This window comes from Lynx canadensis, chromosome B3, assembly GCF_007474595.2.
Source record: "Lynx canadensis isolate LIC74 chromosome B3, mLynCan4.pri.v2, whole genome shotgun sequence".
Classification (NCBI taxonomy): Eukaryota; Metazoa; Chordata; class Mammalia; order Carnivora; family Felidae; genus Lynx; species Lynx canadensis.
In genome coordinates, this window is record NC_044308.2 from 79625999 (window position 1) to 79640986 (window position 14988).

At 36.0% G+C, this 14988-nt stretch overlaps 1 protein-coding gene across 1 annotated transcript in view; it reads right to left on the reverse strand.

The window, feature by feature from the left end:
• The window catches only part of PRKD1 (protein kinase D1), a 327269-nt gene that overhangs the window by 270077 nt on the left and 42204 nt on the right, over window positions 1-14988 (reverse strand). The window lies entirely within an intron of this gene.

Below are 14988 nucleotides of genomic sequence, written 5' to 3' on the forward strand. Positions count from 1 at the left end.
GCCCCAAAACAGAAACCCTGAACTCTCAAAACTTCCTATCTTTTCCCATCACACTCTTAATTTACCCCTTTCATAATCTTTATGGTACTTTATTACAATTTTCTGTTTGTTACTCTCCCCCCCCCCCAACTCCACTCCAGTTGACTTCAGATTCCTTGAGGACAAGACTTAAATTATTCATCATCAAATAACTGAACCCAAATCATTCTCCAACACAATACTAAGCAGTAAATACATATGTAAATAAATCAATGTTTCTGGATTATAAATTACTAGCCATTAAAAAAGCAAAGGAGCTCTGTTAAATACATATTTGAAAAAAGTGATTTCAATATTTTAGTTAGCTTTTAATTATTCCACAAATAACAATTTACAATGTCCAGTGTTTTCCACCAAAAGTAAATAAAACAATTTAGGGACAAGTGACCTGCCACTGAACCTTAACTAGGTTTTCTTATATACCTGCATTTGACCAGTAACATGTATCATATCATAACCTTTTCAGAGGCCTAAGACGAGTCCTACGTATATATTCTGTAGAAACAATTATAGCTAAAAATAAATAAGTTCCAGTCTAAAAATTATACTTTCTCTCCAGTTTCTCTCTTTTTTTAAAGTGGTAAAATGCACATAATTTAAAATTTACTGTCTTAACCATTTTTAGCTGTACAGTTTAGAAGAGTTGAGTATATTCATTGGTGTGCAACCAACCTACAAACCTTTTTTACCCTGCAAAACTGAAACTCTGTACCCATTAAACACCTCCCTGTTTCTCCCTTTCCTCAGATCCTGGCAACCACCATTCTACTTTCTGTTCCTATGAATTTGACAACTTTAGATGCCTCATATTAAGTGGAATCAGATGGTATTTGTCTTTTTGCGACAGGCTTATTTAAATTTATCATAACGTCCTCATCATTCATCCATGTTGTAGCATGTGCCATAATTTCCTTCCTTTTTTAAGGCTGAATAATATTTCATCTGATATATTATATTATATATGGTTTATCCATCTATCCCATGATAGATGGGTTGCTTACACCTCTGAACATGGTCACCCATTATTTCTAATAACAGAAAATAAATAAATGATATCACAAGCATTAAAAATAAAGAAGTAACAGTTAACAGAAAAAAGAAATATTTTTCTGTGTGTATATTTATTGTTTTTTTCTATAGATATTATTTTTAGATGAAATTTTCTTTGTGACTCACACTTTCACTAACAGACATATGTTTAACACAATCCAAACAACATGTCTGTTCTAAAAATGAATATTCATTCATTTTAATGACAAAGTAGCTCTTTCTGGCTACATTTAGAAGGAACTTACTTTGGTAAAAAACTTGATTCTGATTTCTGGGCATATTTGATTGACATATCATAAAATACTTTATTTCATGCATGAGTATATAAATGACTACTAGCCCTTCAGGGTTACATCTGAGATTTGCCACCTAAATGTTCATAGTCCAGAGACCCTCAAGACTGGGAACAAACATAAGCAAAAATGAATAAACTGAGAACACAATTCACAATTATGAAACTTCTGCAATCTGTCTTTACTCACTGCTCTCAGATGCATCATTGTCAGTATCTGACCCCGTTAGGTGGCTGATAAGAGGATTTTGAAGGCCAGCAGATTTTATTTTTAACCTCTCCATATGGTTGACCTTCTAGTTTCAATGAGAGCATCATCTGCAGAGATGCTCATCAAATGGCAACTTCTACCCTAAAATGTTTTGGGTAATTTTGTCAACTCAAAAATGATGCTCAGTTAAAGAACAATATGTACAGTGCAATGTTTTTGCTTAAAAGTTTGTACATAAACACGTTTTAAAAGATATGCAGGGGTACAGATAAAAATGTCACGAATAATTTACTGACATTAGGATTAAAAATTTTTTTCAAAATGTATGCCATGTTCTGCCTGTACCATACATATATGAATAAAATTTATTAAAAAAAATTTTTTTTAACGTTTATTTATTTTTGAGACAGAGAGAGACAGAGCATGAACGGGGGAGGGGCAGAGAGAGAGGGAGACACAGAATCCGAAGCAGGCTCCAGGCTCTGAGCCATCAGCCCAGAGCCCGATGCAGGGCTCAAAGGACCGTGAGATCGTGACCTGAGTTGAAGTCGGACGCTTAACCGACTGAGCCACCCAGGCGCCCCAAATAAAATTTAAAAGTAACTTTCGCTGTTAAGATTTTCAATGAGCTAACTCCTTTTTTAATGTGAAACATGCATGACAAATAATATTCCAAATGTAAAACTGGACTGAAACACAGAGAAGTAATAAGACTATAAAAACATACATGTATACAACATTGTATCAATATTTCAAGCCTAACATTAGCAATGCCAATGATAACTTAAAAAACACATTACTTATTTCAAAATTAAAATAGACACAAATTATTTTGTTTGAATTTATAGTCTGAAATGTTATACACTCATGAGCCTTAAAGATGAAGATAACAAAGATGATTTTCCATATGTGAAAATTCTCCATATAAGAATAATAACCATTATTCATCCATTTACTCAACAAATATTTAATAGGTGCTAAAATGTTCCAGAGACTGATTCAAAGGTATATCTAACCAAATAAAAAAAAAAAAGAAAAAAGAAAAAAAAAAGTCAATCTCAACACATCAGGATTCAAACAGGTGACAAAGACAGATGCTAGCTTATTACTAAACAATGGGAGGAGTTCACTCAGAGTAGAAGAGAAGGAGGCTAGGGTTCAGAATGAAGCAAGCATAGAATTCTTCCCTGAAAAGTCAAAAATGGCACTCCACAAAGCATATGAGTAAATTAAGCCTGAAGAAAGAGTATAAATCCACCTGGAGTTGAGCCCAGTTTGCGTAAGTCAAGTGACAAGTGTCTAGGCAGTGGGAACAAGGAGGGCAAAGGCAAAGAGATGAGTGAAAATTGCCGTAAATGTTTTTCTTAGTAGGCTCTATTCCTCAGTCCTGAGAAAATAAAACTTATAGTTTCATTTATCTCTGAGACGAACTGTAGGTGGGCACTATTATTCAAAAAGGGCAAAGCAGTATAATTCGGTTAACATTTATGATCTCCTCCTCATCTGGAGGACCCCGTATGTTTTGGACTAACCTGGCTCTTCCTTCGTATTCCTTTATAAATTACCATTTACTCAGGACTTAAGAACACCACCATATACCAATATAGCACAAATAGGGGGCTTGGGATATTTACTAAAGGCAGTTTGTAGACATAATAACAACTAAAAACTGCCTCATTTCCTGACAAAACTAGAATAAGAACAGCACTTAGCAGAGTTAAGGGGGAATTCCCCATTCCCTAAGGATTTAAATCAAAATACATTTTTTTTCTGATACAATGGTTGGAACGAGTTTACAGAATACCTGAGCTATGAGAAAATACTCTCCTAGGTCCACACAAAGCCTCTTTAGGCAACAGCACAGTGTGGTTGGCAGGAACTTGAGCGAAGAATGAGGGAGCGGAGAGGAAGACACTTGCTCCCCACTCTGACACATTCCTGAGCAAGGAGAGCTCACAGTTAAGTTCCAGCCGCTGGCAGACACTGCTATTCATTAATATTCTAGAAATCAATGGAATTTTAGGGTGTACCTGGTACGTTCAACAGTTCAACTTACTTCTGTGCCTTAGCATTCTTGCAATGTTTAGCAGTAGCTGCCAAAATTAAAAAGGCATGAAACTAAAACATAAAGGATTTCTATTATGTCTAAATGTAGATACATCCAGACCCAGGTAAAACATGAAAAGACTTCAGATAAAAGTCGATTATAACCACTTCTCACTCTCTCTTGTTCTCTCTCTCCCAACCAAAAGGAATAAAATCATAGTTCCAGTAAACCGATGGCAATGTCTTTTACGATAGAAGAATCTCAGGAAGAACCTGTCAGTGTGTTCAAATGAACAATTTTATTTTCAAAAATCATATTTGAGAGAGAGTTCCTGGAAGCATACTGAACTATGCAATGATAAAACTTACTCTGTGCCTAGCACCATCTGCTGACATCCTTCCAGCCAATTCTCTTAATATAATAAACCATACAAGCCAAGAAATGTAATGCAGTCAGCAGAATGTGACCACACCCACTGTACATGTATATTCAATGAGATAGTCTTTAACAGATTCTATAGCTATTTTGCAACAGAACAAAAGATGGACTGAACAACTACATTTGTTAGTCTTCCTCTGTCAGCTACATTTATCACAGTATTAATCATCCTGATTTGTATGTGATGGTAAAGAAAAAACATGAATTGTAGTTGTTCTCCCTCCTCTGATGGTAGGTGCTGTCATTTTAACTGGAATGATTGACATTCGACATCGAGCAGTTTTCTGGAAAGGAACTTGTGCACCTCTCAATGGCACATCTGGTAGCTGCAGATGGTGAGGATTAGCATAATTTTCCCAGCAAAGATGCGCCAAAAGCATAACGCAAATTAAGACTTATGCCTGATGTCAATTGTTTGTTTCTTGCCAATGTTAATATAAAATCTTCTAAAGATGGTTTTAATGCTTACTCTCAAGTCAAACTCCAGGAAAAGAAAAAAAAAAAAAATCAACCCTGACTGCCCTGGGGATAGACATGAATTAACTTTTCTCACAGCCTAATGCCACTATGGCTCTCCTGTCCTCTTACACAAAGATGGTCAAGACCCCACTAGGGGTACAACTAGTACATGACTGTGGAGTCAACAAAATGCATGCGCTCAACAGTGCATGAAGATTTGATCTGTATGATAGCTGTATGTGTATATGTTTAATGCGTCCATTTTACTGAGGCAGTAGGAGTAATATTTCTTTCAAATAAGCATTAAATAAGCAAGCTGTTCTGTGAAGAGAATACATGAAAAAACTCAGTACTTAATCCATACAAGGAATAGCACTAAGCTCCTAAAAAATACAGGAGTATATAAGGTACAGAGCTTTTTTTTCAAAGACTGCACAAAGAAGAAAAGCATAATTTATTAATATACAATGTAATATGTCATAAGTGATATGAGTCTCATTGAGGACTTGAGGCGAGGCACCTGGATGGCTTGGTCAGTTAAGCATCCAACTTCGGCTCAGGTCATGATCTCACAGTGCGTGCGTCCAAGCCCCGCATCAGGCTCTGTACTGACAGCTCAGAGCCTGGAGCCTGCTTCAGATTCTGTGTCTCCTTCTCTCTCTGTCCCTCCCCCACTCACACTCTGCCTCTCTCTCTCTGTCTCTCTCTCTCTCTCAAAAATAAACATTAAAAGCATTTTAATAAAAAAAAGAATAGGACATGAGGCAATCTATAAATGCCATATGAGTCAAACAACATAATCATGCAGGAAGGCCTACAGAAAGATATATCAACTTTTACATGAAATAGGCTAGAAAGGCATCTCATGAAGGGATACTTGAGACCTAAAACACAGGTTATATTTTAGTAACCTATTAGCAATCAAATATATTCAAGAGAAGAAAAAAAAAATCAGACCTAACTGGTTTAATCCAAGGTTAACAGGACAATAAACCACTGCAGTATTTGAGGGAATCTGCAACAGCCAAAGTGACCAAAAGGGTTAACGTAAGTGAGTAATGGGCATGAAACTCCACACAGCAATGAAACAGGAAAAATGTGGAGGAGTGATAGAAAGACCACCACACAAACCAGAGATTCAGTTCCCAGGTAAGCCATAATTTATTATTATCACAAACCTAAGTTGTTCATAGTTCACCCAGCTCAAAAATTCCCAGAATTTATTGACACATACTCAACCTTGTTTCTAAAATGGTTAACAAAGAGTTTACCAAAAAAGCGTACAACATGCAAGATGAAATAGGCTAAAAATAACATGGTGAATAAAGCCGGGCAGCACTAGCCCTTTATTATTCCAGCAGTGATAGTGGCCTAAAGCTCTGAAACAGGTATCTTCTGTCCCCTGGATTGCTGCATTCCTAATGTGTTCAAACACCCCATAAGATTTACATGTTTGGGTTCTTCTCAGATTAACATTACTAAAATTAGTGGCATTAGACCTCTAGTCCTTGCTACTATTTTCTTAAGCTTATTTTAATTTTAATGCAATTTAAAAGTATAACTACTGCTAGCCTCTTAGGGTAGAAATTGTGATTTTAAAGGCAATTATGTTTAGGATATGAAATAGAAAGACTATTCCCAAACCAAAATTTTGATTAAGATTTGTAGTTGCAATGATCTCTACCAGTGTTTCTTTAGGTAATATACTAACATCTATTAGGATTATGGATAAAAAAAATTCCATTTTCATGAAAAAAACTATAAGAAACAATTAATATCATTACTTAATAGTGAAGCACTAGGAGTATTTTTCTAGAAATACTGTTGTTCACATTTTAAACTTTTTTTTTCTGAAGTTCTGACCAACGCCATGGACATTACTTTTTAAGTTTTATTTATTTATTTTGAAAGAGAGAGAGAAAAGGAGAGAGAGATAGAGAGAGAGAGAGAGAGAGAAAGACCACACGAGCAGGGGAGAGGCATAGAGAGAGGGAGAGAGAGAATTGCAAGCAGGCTCCACACTGTCAGCACAGAGCCCCATGTGAGGCCACAACTCATGAATGGTGAGATCATGACATGAGCTGAAATCAAGAGTCAGATGCTTCACCAACTAAGCCCCTCAGGTGTCTGATTTTCAGGGACATTTTAAAAGGGAATAAATGAGGGGTGAATGAGTGGCTCGGTCGGTTGAGTAGATGATTCTTGATTTCAGCTCTGGTCATGATCAAGACCTGCGTTGGGCTCCATGCTGACTATACAGCCTGCTTGGAATTCTCTACCCATCTCCCCCACTTGCTCTCTCTCTCTCTCTCTAAAAGAAAAAAAAATTAAATATATTAAAAGGGAATAAAAAAGTTATGCATTGAAAATGAAGTAACAGTATCATTTGCAGTGTAAGTGTACATCTAAATAGAGAAAGAAGCACCTGAAAAACTACTACATAAGTGTCTATTTTCTTCTTTGCAAAAAAAAAAAAAAAGAGAGAGAGAGAGAGAGATAAAAGAATACAATGCTTTCTATCTTCATTTTAAATCATTCTTTTCACCATTAGCTAAGTGACCATAAAAAATTACTTCACCCCAATTTTATCATCTGTAAATACAGGCAAGTGTCTCATATATATTGTTATTCAAGGGAAAAAAAGTTTTGGGGAAAATAGACAAGAAGTCAATATATCCAAGTGCTTTTAGTTATTAATAAATTCAATTAAATCAAAGAAAGACTTTCAAAATGCAAAGAGGTAGTATTTAAAAGCTATAAACTGCCAAAGACAATCCCATCCTTTACAAATGCTTTTGAGCATTAAAAAAATAATGCAGTCAGGGATGCTATAAAATGAGTTCTTAGCCAACTAGTCTAAAAGTACCTCTGAGGTCCTTTCCTTAATCCAACAAGAATTTACAGAGCATATATGTATGTGTGTGTGCACGCACACATGGGTACATGCATATCCTAGGCTACAAAAATACAGAAGGAAACAGAAAAGTGTCCTTGTGGAACATGGAGTCCAACAGAGGAGCAGCAGTTAGAGAAACACACAAATAAATGTGAAATTACACTGTGGTAAGATAATAATATCTTAAGTACTACTAAAGAAAAAAAGAAGGACAAATTCAAAGGTCTATGCTATTCTAGCATAAAATAAAAACTTCTTGCATTGGAGCTAAAATAATATAGTCATACCCCCCAAATTATGAGAGGCACAGAAGTATACCTTAGGCTGCAACCTGAGAATATTGGTGATAATAGCTGGCAATACTCCAGTCACTGGAGAATTCTGATCTGAAGAAGCTCACAGATATACTTCAACCCTGTCCATTCTCCTTGACTCCAAAAGAGAAACTTTTGGGCAAATGTTAGCCCTGAGGAACATAGGAAATCACTTAAATTGAAAATATTTCCTTGGCAATTCTCTAACAAGGCTCTCAAATGATTTGTGTCATTTTCTTTATGCATATGAACTTCTTAAAATGATTAAGTAGTAGTATTGATACTACTACAGTAGTCCTTTAATACTTTTGCCAATATTTTATCAAATACAGTTCTCGCTAGACACCATTTTGCTCTAAGATAAAGCCAAGAACTGCTAGTTTCTGACATGCTCAGATATTTCAAATGTTTCATTTTTTTCTCACTGTTGAAAATTTTTATTAATTCTCCCAAACTGTGATAAGTAAAAGAATAAATCTCTGGATGGCGTCTCTTAAAACTGAAACCCCACCAAAGAAAAATCTCTCTAAATTCAATTCTTGTTCATACTTCACTAATTGAACAAGAGAGCTAAGCCCCCTAATTCTCAGTTCTTCATTTATAAAGCAAATATACTGGAAGGAATAACAAATGCGGCCCAGTACCGGACATATTAAATGCTATCCTAAAATAAATATATACCTTGTTTCTGTGTTGTGTGTAGGTGGGGGTAGATGATTGATAGATGCATAAATAGATGAATAGATACATAGATGGGCAGATAGATGATAGAGAGATAGAAAGAGACAGACAGACAGACAGACAGGCAGGATGGTACATAGATGAACAGACACATAGACAGATGACAGATATGCAGATATAGAGAAACAGACAGAAAGATAATAGATGGATAGATAGATGGATGGATGGACAGACAGGTGAGAAAACTCCTGACAACATAAAGAATGAAGGTGAGTTAGGCAATAACCTTAGAAAATTCAGATACTCTTAAAGGACTATCACAGGACTAAAAGCAATCCCTTGACCTGCCTTTTTTCAGTAAAATGGCTAAAGAAAAAATATCCCAAGTATCTTCAAAGTAATGAAATCCTATAATGCAATAACTCTTCCAAGAGAAGACACTGCCTAACTAGCATACGAATAGATGAAAATGAAAACATGGAAACCATTATACAAAAAAAGCCTGATTGCTGTTTGACAGTCCAAACTCTGATAAAGAAAGATATGTAACTTTTTGGTAAAACTAATCCACTGTTGTGAAATTAGATGCTTCATATGACTGAAAATTATATCTACCACCATGGTCACAGTTTCTTCTGGTAAGTTTTATCTGCATTTCGTATAAAATATACCTGGTATTAAATAGCAACAAAGAATCTCTACCAAAAACATTAACCAAATATTTAACAAATGCCTGCTTTATCCAGGCACTGTTCTAGACACTCAAGACTTATGAAGGAAGAAATGCATCAACACACAACATCTCTTATCACCGGATGGATGCTAGCAGGATGCCCAAAAGACAACTATGTAATAAGCTACAAAGATAAATGAATGAGAAGAAAAAAATTATTTAAAGGAACACATAAATATCATTGGTGGGGAGACCTACGACTTCTCAGAGACTCAAGGTATGACAACAGCAGCTACTTAGAGCAACTCAAAATAGAGTGGCATTTTATCATATAAAGCAGCCACCCATGGATGGCAAAATGCAAGGAGGATAGATGCGAAACCAAAACCACAGAGAGAAAGAGAAAAGAAATACTCCTCTCCCCCTCTCTCCTCTCCCTCTCTCCCTCCCTCCCTCTCTCTCTCTCTCTCCTGGACACATGCATAGGCTATTTACTACTACAGTCCATAATCAAAGTCATGATGGGCCACCTGGATGGCTCAGTTGGTTAGAGCATTCGCTCCTGAATTCAGCTCAGGTCATGATGTCATATTTCATGGGATCGCGTCCTATGTCTGTCTGTCTGTCTGGCTGTCTCTCTCTCAGAAATAAACAAACTTTAAAAAAAAGTCATGATGCTCTCCTTTCTCCCATCTTCATATACACACAATAAATCAACTCCTCTTGAAGATCTACTCCAGTGCTTACTTCTTCTGTAAAGATCCCCTCTAACTGAATAGAATCTTGCCCTCTTTTGTCTCTCCAAGGCACGATCTCTCACAATCTGCTTTGACTACTGAATGGTATATTTTTAGTTTTTATGATCTCCTTTTCAGATAAAAAAAAATAGCTCTATTTTAACCCTTACAAAAAATATACATTGGCTGAAAAATATCTAGAGAGATATTCATGGAATTAAATTCCATAAACAGAGTTTACATGTAGGTAGCTATTTATAGATACATATATCAACATACCAAAATAATCTAAATTTATTTTTGATAAAAACTTCTAAAGGATTTCTCTATTCATCTCTTAAATTCCTAAAAAAAAATTGTCAAAATTTTTAAGGCCCACTGATGGTGACAAACTAAGTCACTTAATTAATTGTCTTGATATTAATCATAAGGACTTCAATTTGGCATAAGTTAAGAATTACTTCATTTCACCAAACTTCACTGTCCTCTTCATATATGGGGGATGTTACATCACCGCCTTCTTACAGGTCACACTTCTCCAGGTATTTTTTCTACACAAGCTCTTCAGCACCTTACTTTCTTTCATTTCAACATATAACCTTTAATAATCTTTCTTTCATTTAAAAACACACCAATGGATTGACTGTAATACTTGATAAGTGCACAGAGATACTAAATAATTGGTAATTGAATTTTCTCTTTTCAGTTAAAGGACTCAAATTCCCCAAACACCTCAGCCAAACTATTAAGGAAGTTTCTCTTTGTGTCAAGGACAAACTTCTTTGCCTTTTTCTACTAAGTGTAGAATCATTCTGGCCATCAATACAAAAAAAAAAAAAAAAAAAGAGTATTAGGCATATTTCTCTCTTTCAAGAGTTTGTTTTTCAGTTTCCCATGCTGACAGAACTCATAATACAAGTCTTATACAAATTACCCTCCTTTGCAGTGCCAAGAATGACTTAATGCAAAAAGGTCTATTCCATATATGCCTTGACCTCCTATCATACTAATTCATGGAAAAGGTAGAGTCTCAAGGCTGAATCTTCTCAGGTGTGCACTCGCTTTCGTGTGCTGAACAATGGTACTTTAGAAGGGAATTCATTAGACTGAGATCATATCAAATGTTACACAGTGCCCAGCTGGCATTCTAAAATGGATTATTATTAGAATTGATAATAATAAATATGAATGGCCATTCATTGGAAGGAAAGTCACTAAAATTCTAGGTGGCTTCATTCATTGCTTACAAATAAGAATCTGTCAACATTTCCATCAAATACATCTATTTCTAGAATGTTACAGCCACAAAAGTTATTTTGGAATAGAAGCACCATTAAAATGTCCATAAAACTATTTCTTCATAAAGTTAAAAATAATTCCATTCAGCTCTATGAATCTGAAATACTTAGAATACCATGTGTATTTCAATAACATGTTTATTTGCTTCTGAAATGGCTAATGGTAACCTTAAAATATACATTCAAACTTTTTAAAATGAATCAATGAGATAAAACTAAGCTATATTCTGAGAGATTAGTACATTCCATTTTCTAGTAGAAATAGTAGAAAATAAAGTTGCATAACAGAAAAATGTAAAAGATCAGATTTAATACATTTAACAGAGTAATTTTATTACTGGCAAAACCAAATATTCCTGTTTCAACTTATACTTTATTGAGGGTGTTAATGACCAAACTTATTCTGTTTTAAACTAACTGGAATTTCTTTCTTTTTAAAATAACTATTTTTTAGTTTTAGTTTTGTTTTTCAAATCTTATTAATGTCATTCTTTTTGTCTTTGCCCATGTATTTGGTACCAAAGCTTTCCCTCTCTCTCTCTCTCTCATTTTTATTTGTTAAATATAACTTTGTTCTCAAAGTTACAAAAAAAGTCAATAATTTCAGTTACAAAAGTATATTATGTTCATATGTTATAATAAACATATGAAATGAAAAAATTATACACTCTTTCAACTTCAAAACTGAAGGAGAAATTATGCCTTGTTGACATAATTTTCTTTAGCATGTGGCTCTTAGGCTCTTACACAGTATGCTGGGTTCATGAAGATCAGTTTTGGCACAGGAAAGAATATACAGACACCTGGGTTCTAATTCTAGTTGAGTTCTCATCATAATTCTGAATTTTAGTTCTGCTTCTAGGTCTCATTATACTATAACACATTAAAATTTCCTTGATAATCCCTGAAAACAACCCATGAAGCTATCTTCACTCTCAGAACCCATTTTCTGGGCAGTTAGTGAGTTAATGAGTACTCTGTGTGTCCAATCTCCGAGACAGAGATTAAAAGATAACAAAAACTTGCTTATATTTGACCTCACAAAGCCTGGAATCTAGCAGAGAAGAGAAACATTATGCAAATAGATACATGAATATTCATATAAAGTCATGCCACCTGCTACAAAGGAAACATTTAGTGAAAAATGGGAGTGTATAACCAAGAAAGGATTGTCTGAGGAAGCAACATTAAAGCTGAGACACTCAGGATGGGCAAGGGTGAGACAAGAGAAGAGGAAGGGAGGGAGAGGAAAAGTGGTCCAGTCAAAAGCAATGAGAAATACTAACTCAGTGAGATAGGAGGAGCTCGGGGTCTTTAAGGAAGTGAAACGTAACTGTCAAAGTCAGAGATGGGGAAAGGGGCAAGCTGAGTCTCCTGGGTAGATCTGTCAGACCCTGCAGGGCCTTCTTTACAGATTTTTGTCCATGCCATACATTGCAGACTTCACCCTACACTCAAGAAGAAGCATATCATCTTCAACGGGAAGCTAGAAGCCAAAGGATTTATGGTGATGTGGTCTGTACCTCCTGGGATACACAGCAGGACAGAGTAAGGCAAACAACGAACCGAGACCTGTGGAAAATAATCTACAGAAGTCACCGAAGAAGTGGTCTACACAGGGGTGTGATTTGATGACACCTGAATTTGTAAAAAATTCTGTTTGCTAAGTAGAGAATGCAAGAAGATACTTGTAGTACAAGCAAAACTGATGACATCTGAGACCATGGGGTTAACAGTGGAGATGGAGAGAAGTAATCAGATTTCAGATATCACTCAAAAACACAACGGACAAGACTTGGTGATTATAAAACGGGGGATAGAGAATGAGTGGTACTGAGAAACATGTCTCAATTTCTAAAGTAAGCAAGGGTAATACTGAACGACCCCTGGGTCATATGCTACATGTACTGTCAGAGGAGGCACACAAGCAATCTTTCTTGAGCTTGGAACTTGATTTCTCCAAAAGAGTTTTAGTAAAAGTAATCTGAAACTAAGAGGTACCATTTAATCTCTAGACATCTAACATTAAAAAGTATACATTCAAATAATAGTATATATTTAAATTCTAAGCCCTTAAGAAAAAATATGAGAAGTGGCTACCCTCTGGCTCAACACCATGTTTGTAAGAAAAAAGACACCTTTGTTTCTATGTGCTTCCTGGATGATGCTTCCCACCCAGACCGCTCACTCACCCAAGCCACCATCACCTCTCACCTGAATTCCTGTAAAAGGTCCTGAACAGGCTCTCTCTTCCCACTCTTACTCCCACAGTTTAGTCTCCATATCACCAGCCAGAGGTGATCCTTTCAAAACTTAAATCAGGTCACATAACTTCCCTCCAAACCTGCAATGGTTCTTGTCTCCTTCAGGGGGAAAGCCAGAGTCTTTAAAGAGCCCACGAGCTGTTGCGATCTGACTGTACCTAGCCCCCCTCATCTTACTCAGTCCACTCTAGCCTAAGTGGTCTCAATGCTTTCCCTCAAACACCACAGGATTTTCGCCTTGGCTGTCATCTCAGCCTGGTACATTCTTCTCCCACATGTCCACATGGAGACTCTCCCATCTGACTTCCGTCTTTACTCACATGTCACCTTCTCAAGGAGGCCCACCCTGACCCCCTATTAAACACTGCAATCTGCCCACCCACCACCCTACTCTGCTCCACCTGGGAGTACTCCCAGGTCTCCTTATCCACATCTTTTACTTTTACCCACAGAACCCATCATGTTTTATATACACTATTTATTGCTTATGTTTCATTGTTTATCTCTACCCACTAGAATGTAAGCTCAAAGGAAGTAGGGATTTTGTCTGTTTTGTGCACTAATAGATCATGTGCTTAGAATAATGCCTAGTATACAGTATGTGCTCAATATATTGGAGAACAAATGAATGAAGAAAGGACTGAATCATGTCTCAGACCCTGTAAAGCAATAGGGGAACAATTATCTCTATTTCATAGACGACGAAACAGAAACTGTAAGAATTTACATAATTTTCCTATATAGTTAACACAATAAGCCAGAGCTTAAATCCAGATTTCTTGACTCTTAAGTTCAGTTAATTGATTTATCATTAATGCTTCCCAGTCACCAGATTTTTAAATATTTTTTATTTGAGCATAATTGACACACAATATTACATTCGTTTCAGGTGTACTACATAGTGGTTCAACATCTCTATATGTTCAACCGTGCTCGCCGTTAAGCGTAGTACCATCTATCTCCATACAACACTATTACAAGATCACTGACTATATTCTCTCTGCTGTGTCTTTTATTCCCAATATTTATTCATTCCATAACTATAAGCCTGTATCTCCCACTCCCCTTCTCCCATTTTGCCCACCCCTTAACTCTCTTCTCTCTGGCAACCACCAGTTTACTCTTTTAATGGCTGCATAGTATTCCATTACATGTGTATACACCACATCTACTTTATCCATTCATCTGTGGATCAACACTTTGATTGCTTCCATATCTTGGTTACTGTAAATAATGCCGCAAAAATATGTGTACACGTATCTTTTCAAATTACTACTTTCATTTTCTTTGTGTGAATAATCAGTAGTGGAACAAGTGGATCATATGCTGTTTCTATGTTTAATTTTTTGAGGAACCTCCACACTGTTTTCCACAGAAGCTGTGCCAATTTACATTCTCACCAACAGTGCACAGTAGTTTCTTTTTTTCCACGTCCTCAACAACATTTCTTACTTACCTTTTTTATTTTAGCCATTCCCAAACATCAGAATTAAAGCTTCTACATGCATGTGTACATGCGCACGCATGCACACACATACATACACACACACACACACACACACACACACACCCACACACACACAAACATT